Here is a 13,150-nt window from a genome sequence, read left to right as displayed (position 1 = left end):
CTCCTCATGCTGATCACAAGCACATCCAAAAGTAACGTTTTACCAGGTTTCTACAGTGTTCCTTAATCCATTCAAGTTGACACCTAAAATTAATCCTCACAGTAGATTTCTTTTCTTGTAATATCTTTGTCTGTTTCAGTATTGGGGTAATTCTGCCCTCATGGAATGAGTTAAGAAGTATTCCCTCTGTTTCTGTCTTCTGGAAGAGATAGTAGAGAATTGGTATAATTTATTTCTGAATGTTTGGTAGAATTCACCAGTGAACCCACCTGGACTTGGTGATCTCTGTTTTAAAAGATCATGAATTATTGATTCAATTTCTCTAATACATGTAGGCCTCTTCAGATTGTCTGTTTTTCTTGTGTGAGTTTTAGCAAATTCTGTCTTTTAAGGAATTGGTTATTATTTTCTTTTTTTTCCTTTGAGATGGAGTTTCGCTCTTGTTGCCCAGGCTGGGATGCAATGGTGCGATCTTGGCTCACTGCAACCTCTGCCTCCCTGGTTCAAGCAATTCTTCTGCCTCAGCCTCCGAAGTAGCTGGAATTACAGGTGCCCACCACCATGCCTGGCTAATTTTTGTATTTTTAGTAGAGATGGGGTTTCACTATGTTGGCCAGGCTGGTCTCAAACTCCTGACCTCAGGTGATCCACCCGCCTCAGCCTCCCAAAGTGCTGGGATTACAGGTGTGAGTCACCGTGCCCGGACATCAATTTCTTAAGTTGACATCTAGGTTATCAAATTTTGGGGCATAAAGTTGTTTATAATATTCCTTTATTATTCTTTTGGTGTCCATGGGATCTGTAATTATATGCCCTCTTTCATTGCTCATGTCAGTAATATGTGTCTTCTCTATTTTTTTTTTCTTAGCCTGGCTAGAGGCTTATTGATTTTTCTTGATCTTTTCAAAGAACCAGAATTTAGTCTCATTTTTCTCTATTGATCTCCTGCTTTACATTTCATTGATTTCTACTCTAGTGTTTATTATTTCTTTCATTCTTCTTACTTTGGAATTAAATTGCTCTTCTTTTTCTAGTTTCTTGAAGTAAAACTTTAGACTACTGATCTTATGTCTTAATTCTTTTGTACATTTCTCTTGAGATTTCTTTTCTGACCCATTTGTTATTTAAAACTGTGCAGTTTTATTTCCAAGTATTTTGGGTATTTCTTGCTAAATTTATGTTATTGATTTTTAGTTTAATTCTACTGTGGTCTGAGAGCAGACATTGTATTATTTCTACTCTTTTAAATCTGTTAAGGTGTGTTTTATGGCTCATGGTGTGTTTTGTCGTGGTAAATGTTCCATGTGAGTTTGAGAAGAATCTGTACTTTGCTGTTATTAGATGAAGTAGTCTATAGGTGTCCCTTGTATACAGTTGATTGATGGTGCTACTGAATTCAACTGTGTCCTTACTGATTTTCTGTGTTCTGGATTTTATCCATTACTGATAGAGGGGTGTTGAAGTTTACAGTTATAATAGTGGATACATCTGTTTCTCTTTGCAGTTCTGTCCATTTTTGCCTCATGTATTTTGATGCTCCGTTGTTGGCACATGCACATTAAGGATTTTTATTTCATGTTGAATTGACCCCTTTATCATTTTGTGACCCACTTTTTAATCCTGATAACTTTCCTTGGTCTAAAGTCAGCTCTGTCTGAAATTTGTATAGCTATTCCTGCTTTCTCTTGATGACTATGTTAGTCTGTTTTCATGCTGTTAATAAAGACATACCTGAGACTGGGTAATTTATAAAGGAAAGAGGTTTAATGGACTCACAGTTCCACATGGCTGGGGAGGCTTCACAATCATGGCAGAAGGCAAATGAGGAGCAAAGGCGTGTCTTACATGGTAGCAGGCAAGAGAGTTTGTGCAGAGGAGCTTCCATTTATAAAACCATCAGATTTCATGAGACTTATTCACTACCATGAGAACAGTATGTGGGAAACCACCTGCATGATTCAATTATCTCCACCTGGCTCCACCTTTGATACGTGGGGATTACTACAATTCAAGGTGAGATTTGGGTGGGGACACAGCCAAACCATATTGGTTACTATTAGGATGGTATATCCATCCATTTACTACACAATCTATGTGTGTCTTTATAAAGTGGGTTTCTTGTAGACAACATATAGTTGAGTCATGTTTTTTTATCTACTGTAACAATCTCTTGTTTTGAATTGATATATTTATACCATTGACTTTTAAATTGATTATTGATATAGTTGGATTATTATCTACCATATTTGTTACTTTTTTCTACTTGCTGCCTTTGTTCGTTGTTCCTATTTTTGTCTTCCACTCTTCTGAGTTTTGGTGTTTTCATTGAACATTTTATGAGATTTTGTCACATGATTTTGTCTGAAAGATCTTATTTCTCTGCTTTTGAAGGTTAATTTTGTAGGATGTTTATATGGTTTGGCTCTGTGGTCCCACCCAAATCTCATGTTGAATTGTGTGGCCTGGTGGGAGGTGATTGGATCATGTGGATGGTTTCTAACAGTTTAGCACTATCCCTCTAGTGTTGTGTCATGATAGAGTTCTCATGAGATCTGGTTGTTTAAAAGTGTGTAGCACTTCCCACTTAGCTCTCTCTGTCTTCTGCCACCATGTGAAGATGTGCTTGCTTCCCCTTTGCCCTTCTGTCATGATTCTAAGTTTCCTGAGGCCTCCCAGCCATGCTTCTTATGCAGCCTGTGGAACTGTGAGTCAATTAAACCTCTTTTCTTCATAAATTACCCAGCTTCAGGTAGTTCTTTATAGCAGTGTGAGAATGGACTAATACAGACACACAATGCTAGGCTGGTACTTTTTTCCTCTCAACACTTTAAATATTTCACATCACTGTCTTATTGTTTACATGATTTCTGAGAAGTCAGATATCTATCTTATCTTTGCTCCTCTATTGATAAGATGTTTTATCCCTCTGGCTTCTTTCAGGATTTTTTTCTTTATCTTTGCTTTTCTGCAATTTGAATATGATTTGCCTACATGTAGATTTTTTTATTTTTTATTTTCATTTTTGGCAGTTAACCTGATTGGTGTTCTCTGAGCTTCCTGGGTCTGTGGTTTAGCATCTGATATTAATCTGGGGAAATTCTCAGTCATTATTGCCTCAGATATTGCTTCTATTCTTTCTCCTTCTGGTATTCCCATTGTACATATTTATAACTTTCGTAGTTCCACTGTTTGATTTTTTTCTTTTTTTCAGTCTTTTTTCTCTTTGCTTTTCAGTTTTGGGCATTTCTATTGTCATATTCTCAGGCTCAGGGATTCCTTCCTCAGCCATGTCCAATCTACTAATGAATCCATTAAAGTGATCCTTCATTTCTGTTAATGTTTTTTAATCTCGAGCATTTCTTTTTTGATTCTTTCTTAGAATTTCCATCTCCCTGCTTAGATTACCCATCTGTTTTTGCATGTTGTCTGTTGTTTTTTTTTCAGTAGAGCCTTTGGCATATTCATCATATTTATTTTAAATTGCTAGTCTGATAATTACAACATCCCTGCCATATCTGACTCTGGTTCTTCCGGGAGGTTTTTTTGAGACAAAGTCTCCCTCTGTCACCCAGGCTGGAGTACAGTGGTGTGATAACAGCTCACTGCAACCTCCGCCTCCTGGGTTCCAGCATTTCTCGTGCCTCAGCCTCCCAAGTAGCTGGGACTATAGGCGTGTGCCACCATGCCTGGCCAATTTTTGTATTTTTAGTAAAGACAGGGTTTCACCATGTTGGCCAGGCTGGTCTTGAACTCCTGGCCTTAAGCTCCTTGGCCTCCCTAAGTGCTGGGATTGCAGACATGAGCCACCACACCTGGCCTGACTCTGGTTCTGATGCCTGCTCTGTTTTGAAACTCAATTTTTTACCTTTTAGTATACCTTGTAATTTTTTGTTGGAAGTTGGACTTGATGTGCTAAGTAAAGGAACTGCAGTAAAAAGGCATTTAAATGAAATGTGGTAGGAGGGAATGTGTTCTATTGTCTTATAATTAGGCCTCAATCTTTAGGGAGCCTGTGTTTATGGACTGTGAACTTTACAAGTGCTTCTCAGCCCCCAACACCACTCAGGCTGGACAGAATGGGGCTAGAGTTGGGTATTTCCCTTCCCCCAGGTCAGTTAAGCTTTGATAAAACCCCAATAGGTAAAAATAGTTTCTCTGGAGGAGAGGGCCGCTAAAGACCAGAATGCTTTGTTTCCTTTCCCTGTTCCTCTGGCAGAAGCATGGGAGGATTTTTTTCTCCAGTCTTCATGGTGAGAACCTGGTAGAGCTCCTAGAGGTAAAACTTACAAAAGTGCGGGTGCCTCCATCTAAGACTGGGCCCCTCTGGAGTTGTTTTTTTTGTTTGTTTGTTTTGTTTTGTTTTTTTCTGTTTGTTTTGAGACGGAGTCTCGCTCTCATGCCAGGCTGGAGTGCAGTGGTGTGATCTCGGCTCACTACAATCTCCACCTCCCGGGTTCAAGCAATTCTGTCTCGGCCTCCCGAGTAGCTGGGACTACAGGCGCCCGCCACCACACCCAGATAATTTTTGTATTTTTAGTAGAGACAGGGATTCACCATGTTGGCCAGGATGGTCTCGATCTCTTGACCTCATGATCTGCCTGCCTCAGCCTCCCAGAGTGCTGGGATTACAGGCGTGAGTCACCGCGCTTGGCCCCCTCTGGAGTTTTGGCCCCCTCTGACTCATCTACACTGAGCCTCCAGCAATTCATCAGTTAACATTTTAGGTTTTCCTACCCCAGTATTCGTTCCCATGGAGGTTCTGCTTGTGGGTTTGTGCTGTGGTAAGTTGTGACTGAATGCACTTGTGTGTTTCTGTAATACTGGGGACAGCAGTTTGCCCTGTGACATCAATTCCCTGATGTATCTAGGAAGAGTTGTTGGTTTTCAGCTTGTTTAGTGTTCCACTTGTTAGGATGGAGTGGCGACTTCCAAGCTCCTTACAGGCTGGACTGAAAACCTGAAGTCAGCCATTTATTTATTTATTTTTCCTTATGGTTTTCATTTATTAGAAAAACGGTGTAACATTGAAGAAGACATTTTAAATCCTCATAAAATAACCTTCATGTTTTCATTTGTTCACATTGATTTTCAATCTTTGTTTACATGCATACATTTTTAACTTAGCTATTATCACAGTACATATATAAAATTTTTCATTAAGTGTTTGTTTAGCACACCTTAAGCATATTTTATTTTCAGAATCTTCACAATTATCTTTTAAATTTTTGTTTAGTATTCCACCTGACTGATATTCATTCATTTTCCTAATTTTCTTCCTATTGGATATTGTTTGTTTCTAGCTGTCATCTATTGGGATTCATTCTTCAGTTTCAGCTAGCCTCAACTTATTAAACATGAGGCATTTTATGTTGGATTTTAACTTTGTTTTGGTAGAGATGGGGGTCTCACCATGTTGCCGAGGCTGGAGTGCAGTCGTGTAGTTATGGCTCCCTGCAGTCTTGAACTCTTGGACTCAGGTGATCCTCCCACCTGAACCTCCCAAGTAGCTGGGACTACAGGTGTGTGCCACCATGTTCTGCTAACGTTTTTTAAATTTTTGTAGAGAGGGTCTCACTATGTTTTCCAGGCTGGACTTGAACTCCTAGCCTCAAGCAATCCTCCCACCTTGGCCTCCCAAAGTGCTAGGATTACAGATGTGAGCCACCATACCCAGCCACATCAGATGTTTTTATTGCAACTTATAGGGGAAGGAATTTAAGTTTAGTTATGTTAAATATAACAAGATTATGAAACAAGTAAGCATCAGAGCAGGATTTCAACTCAGATGTGCAGAAAATCAAAAGCCTGTATTCTTTACCTCCATGGTATGCCATTACTTCAGCAAATATCTTTTTTCCTTCTTTTGAATGACTTCCTAAGATAAAATCCCAGAAATACACTGTTTGTGACTCATAATACGAGTTTTCAAACTTGTTTATACTAGGAAGACATTGCTATTCTTTATCACTGTACTGGTTTATCCCTTAATTTTTTTCCAAAATTAATATTTTGAGTAGTACCAGTTTTAATTTTTTATTTTGTATATAAGTTCAAAGACTTCCAAAGTGTTTGTTTATGATTTATTTTCTTGTTAAAATCTGTTCTTGTTCATTGCCTGTTTATAAGTGTTGCCTTGATGTTTATATTTTGCATGTAAATTTTAATTTGTCAATCTCTTTCTTCTTTTATTTTAACTGTTCCAAATTTTAGAAAGTTGTTTCAAGTATCTGATACCTAATTCTAATTTATGCTAGTTTTTCTAACATTTGACATTCAACTCCTGATTGAGTTTATTTTTGTGTATGGCCTAAGATGCTATTATTCCTGTTGTTATTCAGCCATCCCAGTGTCATATTCAATCAACCTCCCCCACCACCACTATTTTGAGTGTGGTTGCATTAAAAAGCATGTGGGCTTTTGGTCAGAATAGATTTGGGTGAAATCCTGGCTATGGGTAGCAGTCTCCTTCTACTTTAAGAGTAACTTCTTTACAAAAGGAGCTGGAAGATCCTCTGCTTTGCCTCTAATGCTGAGGAATATTGCATCTACAACTATCATGGAAGATGCTGAAACCTCCAGTACCCAACCCTGTACTCCCAACACCCTCAGGGAGCCCCAGCTCTGGAGGACTCAGACACTCATGCCAGGTAAAGCTGTAGGACAGAGGCCAGGCGTGGTGGCTCACAGCTGTAATCCCAGCACTTTAGGTGAGAGGATTGCTTGAGGCCTGGAGTTCAAGACTAGCTTGAGCCACATAGCAAGACCCCATCTCTATAAAAAACTAAAAAATTAGTCACACATTGTAGCATGCACCTGTAGTCCCAGCTACTTGAGAGGCTGTTGGGGAGGGATCACTTGAGCCTAGGAGTTTGAGGCTGCTGTGAGCTATGATCATGCCACTGTACTCCAGCCTGGGCAACAGAGCAAGACCCTGTCTCAAAAAAAAAAAAAAAAAAAAAAAAAAAAAAGAAAGAAAAGAAAAAGAAGCTATAGGACATAGGGGAGCTAGTCATATGTCTGTCCTACTAGGAGTCTAGATGGCACAGGGCAATGGCACTTGTGTTAGAACCAGAATGCAGCTATGGCTGACTTGGAACCGTCTGTCAGAGGAAAAAAGGCATACAAATAGTTACTCATTTGACCAAAGCAGAAGAAAACCAAAATGTCCAATGCCTCCAGGAAGAGAGGCAAAGATAGAAATACTAATCATTTCTCTACACATCTGCCATGCCATGGGTGAAGAAGACAGCCAAGTTGGTGAACAGATCTGGAAAGGTTACCATCATTCTTGATTGAGCTCTGCCCTCCAACCAAACACCCCTGAGCAGCCACAGCATGCCGGCTCACTGTGCTTCCCACCACGCATGGATCAAGAGCACCTCCACAGGTTCTCAGAAGCTACGGCACCAGGACCCATTTGCCTGCTTTTTGCTGTTCCTCTTAAGACAGGGTCCTGCAATCACAGCTCACTGCAACCCCTGCCTCCCAGACTCAAGCGATGCTCCCATCTCATCCTTCCGAGTAGCTAGGACTACAAGTGCATGCCACCATGCCCAGCTAATTAAAAAAAATTTTTTTTTGGTAGAGACAGTGTTTCTCCATGTTGCCCAGGCTAGTTTCAACCTCCTGGGCTCAAGCGATCCTCCTACCTCACCCTCCCAAAGTGTTGGGATTACAGGGATGAGCTACCGTGCCTGGCCTCTCTTGGTAATTTTGACTATGCCACTCCTAAATATATACCTCTTGGCCTCTGCATGAGAGAAGGTGGCCTTTGGTGTGTTATTTCCAGCACTGTGGTTTACTTTAGCTTTTTAAAATTGTTTCTTTCATAATTTCTACTATCATCCAGCGTCAGTGTTTCTAGCCTATCCTATTAAGCGTTATTCTTTTGTTTTGTTTTGTTTTGTTTTTTGAGATGGAGTTTCGCTCTTATTGCCCAGGCTGGAGTGCAGTGGCACGATCTCGGCTCACTGCAATCTCCGCCTCCCAGGTTCAAGCTATTCTCTTGCTTCAGCCTCCCAAGTAGCTGGGATTACAGTGCCCACCACCAGTCCTGGCTAATTTTTTGTACTTTTAGTAGAGTTGGGTTTTCACCATGTTGGCTAGGCTGGTCTTGAACTCCTGACCTCAGGTGATCTACCCACCTTGGCCTCCCAAAGTGCTGGGATTACAGGCATGAGCTACCATGCCCAGCCCCAAGGGTTATTCTTTTGGTTTGGGGAACAGGGTTCCTTGGCCCTATTACCCACCACATTGTTCTCCACTCTTTGCATCCCGAGCATCTCCATCTGCATTTTTCACTCCTGAGTACTGGTAGAGATGAGCACAAGGGTAATGGGACTTGATGTAGTGACATTGTATCCACCACACACTTTGAGAGGTTACATCCACCACAGGCTTAGAGATTCTGTATCCACCACAGGCTTGGGGAGGTTGTATCCATCATACAGTTATGTTGCATCCACCATACATCTAGAGATGTTGTGTGCACTATACAATCAGCAATATTGTGTCCATCATACATTTAATAATCACAAAGCCATTACATTGCCCACATTTCTGAGCACAACTTCCCTGAAAATTTTGACATGTGGTTCTAAGACATCACCTTTTCCATACACTGGTTCTTTTTCTTCTGGATGTCAAGCCCTCAGGTCCACATTATCTAGAAGGTGGTTCTTTAAGGTAGTCCAAGAAGAAAATGGGTAAGAAATTTCCCAAAGGCTTTTAAAAGCAATACCTTGCTGACACTCATTGAAACTCATTTCAGAGAATTTGACGATGTTTTTTGGAAGCCATAAGCATTCCAGAAGAACAGTGTAGCTAGAAGTGCCCGCACCATTCATGTGTCCCAGGACTGACTGACGGTGGAAAAGCCTTATGTGTGTGTATTTTCCTTGCTGCCTGGTCAAGGTCTCCAATCAATAGTTTAAGATTTTTTCACAGTTCATTTTCAACCACCCAGGATTTCCTTTAACTTTCCTGCAAACTCAAATATGCATTTAAAAATAATCTGTTCCATTTTTGCAGGATATGGTTGAAACATTTTTCAGATTATCTAGTCTACCATATTGCCCCCCACCTTTTTTTAAATCAGGAACTTTATTTAAGCAAAAACCAATAACAACCTGGTTCTTCAGTGGTATTCCTGCCAAGACAAGCACTGAGTCCTTTAACTGACCTGCATCAAATTGTTTAGGGGAGATTTTTCCCTCTAGTTTGAGTGTTTAATGCTTTCTTTGCTGCTTATTTTCACTAAATATGGTAGAAATACTTTGAAATCTGCCCAAATTCCATCAGCCCTATTGAAGAGGCACCTGAGAAATGAAGATGATATTTCTGACTCATAACTTTCTTTGACATAAGGGAACGATAGGAGTCAGAATATAGGATATACATTCCTTTATCTTCTACTCAATTGGTTCTCCAAGTGTGACTCAGACCAGGAGCATCAGCATCACCTTGGAATTTGCCATAAAATGCAGATTCTCCGACCCTATTCCATACCTACTCAATCAAAACTTCCAGGCATGGGCTCCAGAGATCTGTGTGTTCAAGCCCTCAGGTGACTCTGATGGCATGCTTACATTTGAGACCCTCTGCTCTGGTCTGATCATCCAGAATCTCCCTTGGGAGAGCTACCTTGAAATTTCTGCTTATTTCCCCTGCAGCATATTGAAGACTCCGCAGTGGTTGTTTTGTTTTGTTTTGAGACAGAATCTCACTCTGTCGCCCAGGCTGGAGTGCAATGGTGCGATTTGGGCTCACTGCAACCTCTGCTGCCCGGGTTCAAGCGATTCTCCTGCCTCAGCCTCCCGGAATAGCTGAGATTACAGACACGTGCCACCATGCCCGGCAAACTTTTTGGATTTTTAGTACAGACAAGGTTTCACCTCCGCAGTGGTCGTTAAAGCTTGACCACTAAATTGCCCTGGTTCTTCAACATGCACTAGGCAGGCTGGACCAGAAGCCAGGAGACCTGGCTCCCAGTCTCATTATCATTACTAACCAGTCCTGGAGTTTTCCCTCATCATGAAAATGGAATTTTTACCATCTGCTTTCTCTGCTTTGTGTGGCAGGAAGATAAAAAAATAATAATAATGGATATTCAAACGGTTTATATTGCATGTAAAATGCAATGTGGCATTGATTGTAGATCCCTTAATTCAGACAGATTTCCCCACGCAGATGCTGTGTGTCACAGTGGGAATGAGCAGTGTCACTTTTTACGTCCAGTCATATTGTATGAAATTGCAACAAATTCAAAAAGATGCCATCATGGGAGTGTGGTGAATAAAAAACAGCTTTCATGAAACTCAAATCTTGAAAATCAGATGCTTTCTGGGTCTTCTTTAACTGTAAAAGAGATAGATGAAGTATTAGAAATGGAGAAGGAAAGGGGGGAAAAAGCCATCCATTTACTGCTTAAGAATGGCTCTGCTATTGCGATACCTAAGGTCACATGTGTAGCCACTTGGGTTAATGATACTCAGTTTGTCCACGGAGTGGCAGTAGCAACTGTCTGAGAATCAGTCTCAGCTGGGGTTCCTTCTGTCTATAGAAAGTGAAAGACAGACTGTTATTCAAATTCCACATGCAAAAAAGCCTTCTTACATTAAATACCTGGGCATTTCAGGAAGAAGTTTTATTTGACTTAAATTGTGAAGGCAGTTTCTCATTTGAGGAAAAGAAAGATATAACGTGTTTCAGTTGAAATGTCAAGATCCTTTGATTGCACATTTGGTTTCCTAGGATAAATTATTCTAGCCAATGGAGCAGAAACTGGCTAATCAAAGGCACAGTGCACAGTTACACTTCTGTATATCGTTATCTTTTTTTAAAATAATAGCTGGAATTTTTTTGAAAGTGAAATTACAGTTTACCACCTCAACTCAGAGGACATATTAGCTTGATAACTTATTCACAGTTGCTGGTGAGTTCAGGCTTAAATCATCAGCTGCCACTCACAAGTGTTTACACTTGACCTTTCTGAATGAGACATCAAACGTCTTGGTAGTGGGTGGGTTTAAACAAAGCTGCCCACGCGAGAACCATTGTGGAGCTTTTTGTTCCAGGGGCCAGTCACGGACAAGCTCATGACCAGCACACTCAGATGTGACAATCAGATAACAAGAGGCAAGAGAAGACTTTCTGGGAAATAAAAGATCATTTTTGTGATTTCTTTAAATTCAGATCATATAAATTAGGTGGAGATAGACATTATTTCTCCTGTTTATGTAAAAGAATTTAGACAATGAAGTCACGAAATTCATGAGAATAATTTAAAGACTGTTGGAACTTCCCAATGTTTTTCTTGGCATTCGGTCACTACACATAGAAATGTATACTATGCCGATTCCTAATGACTTAGCAGGTCCCTCAGGCTTTGTTCCACAGGATGTGACATTTCCTCTGCCAACTTTTCCTGCCTCCTTTCCTAATCATAGGATTGCTGTTCTCCCTGACAAGTAAAGAATGACAAGATCTTTTATTAAAAAGATGTTTTACATATCTTTTAAAGATTTTTTAATGTATATATCTGCCTCTGAAATTATTAAGAATGCCTTAATAATAATCCCTCTCATTTTATTGCAGAAGACACTATTGTAATAGCATGGCTAGGAAGGAAACACAGCTAATTATTAAGATGACTCATTTAGCAAGGTAGGGAAAAATCCCTTGTGTGTAAAAATATGTAGTGATTGACATGTTACCAAATTTACATGAAATAGATTTCCATGTAATTGAGACTGATTTTTCCTATTAGATGGAAAGAACCTTCCTGATCAGGACTGGTGTTGGGGGAATGTTTTCCTTATGAAATCAGAAGCAGAGTTTCTGTAGGGCCGTCTGAGATCAGGATGCTTACTTCAAGATGCCACTCTGCATCTCTCCCCACCTGCCAAATGTTTCCTGTCTCCCAGATGCTTCCTATTGGCTTATTGTAAGGACTTTGACTTCTACGCTGCATGAACTGGGGAGTGACTGGAAGAGTTTCAGAGGTGCACCTTGGTAGACTCAGGCTTTCTCTGGATCTCATTGGCTGCTCTTATGAGTCCAGAATGGAAGAGGATGAGGACAAATGCAAGGGGATGTTAGGAGACCACTGGGCAGGTCCCTGTCATTTCTCTCTGTGTGATTCCTTTTGCTGCCACTTCCTCCTTGTCCCCTTGGCTCCAGCCCCCTGCTGTCCTTGCTGTTTCTTGCACCAGCCCATGAGGCATGCTCCTGCCTCAGGCTCTCTGCCTACCGTGCTCTCACCCTTGCAGACCCACGTGACTTCCTCCCGAACCCCCTTCAGGCCTTTGTTCAAACATCACCCTCTCATCGAGGCCTTCCTTGACCACACTGCTTAAAATTGTCCCCCTCGCCTCACCTTACCACCTTCACTGCCTCGTTTCTCCTTTGCACTTAATCACCATCTGACACAGTTATCCAGAGCACGAGCCCCACGAGGAAGGGTCTGTCTTGTCCACTGTTGGACCCCTGACACCTACCCCTGGGGCTGGCCCACAGTTGGGAATTGCATGGCTGTCTGAAGCCAACACCCTCCTGGTTCTGCTGTTCCCTGGAAGTGGGGTTCAGTGCACCCCACGAGCCAAGGCCCTCATCTCAGAGGGCATGAACATGGTCGCCTCAACTGTGCATTCACACTGGACCCTTCCTGCAGTTTACTCTCCTATGTCAGATGCCCTTCAATGAAAGCAAGTACATTGCCACCTTGTCACACCTCTAGTTACCATTTTCTTTATGGTCCAGGTCCTGACCAGCTCTAAAGATGGGTCAGCTGCTGTATTTCCAAGAACCCCATGACTTCCAGGGCCCCTTGTTCCCAGGAAGGCCCCACACCCCAGTCGTCCTGTGCATATCCTCACGGGCCAGCACCTGGTAGCTGCTGGAAGGTTTCTGGGGGATGCCTGGGCCCCTCCAGCCCTACCTCTAGGCCTGCCACTTTACAACTGAGAACCTCCCACTACGGCCTGCTGAGCCCTTCAGAGTCCTTGCTGCAGGCCCTGTTTACTTTTTCCTGAGAAGGTATGTGTGATGCCAAAGAGAGAAAAGCAGCATTTGCTAATTTGGGTAAAATGTTTCTTTGGGAAGGGCAAATTGATGTACAGTTGTCCCTCAGTATCTGTTGGGACTGGTTCCA

General features: G+C 41.5%; 1 protein-coding gene across 6 annotated transcripts in view; it reads left to right on the top strand.

The window, feature by feature from the left end:
• Positions 1-13,150, top strand: part of BTD (biotinidase) — a 45,782-nt gene that overhangs the window by 19,820 nt on the left and 12,812 nt on the right. Inside the window, exon 1 of one of the 6 annotated variants that reach the window (XM_063722582.1) lies at positions 11,596-11,664. The exons of the other annotated variants lie outside the window; for them this stretch is intronic. The gene's annotated coding sequence lies outside the window, so the exon portion shown is untranslated. Of the gene's footprint in view, positions 1-11,595; positions 11,665-13,150 lie in introns of those variants that run through there. 6 annotated transcript variants of the gene reach the window in all.

The sequence above is a fragment of the Pongo abelii genome, chromosome 2 (assembly GCF_028885655.2).
Source record: "Pongo abelii isolate AG06213 chromosome 2, NHGRI_mPonAbe1-v2.0_pri, whole genome shotgun sequence".
NCBI lineage: Eukaryota > Metazoa > Chordata > Mammalia > Primates > Hominidae > Pongo > Pongo abelii.
This window is presented reverse-complemented; position numbering and strand designations above follow the sequence as displayed.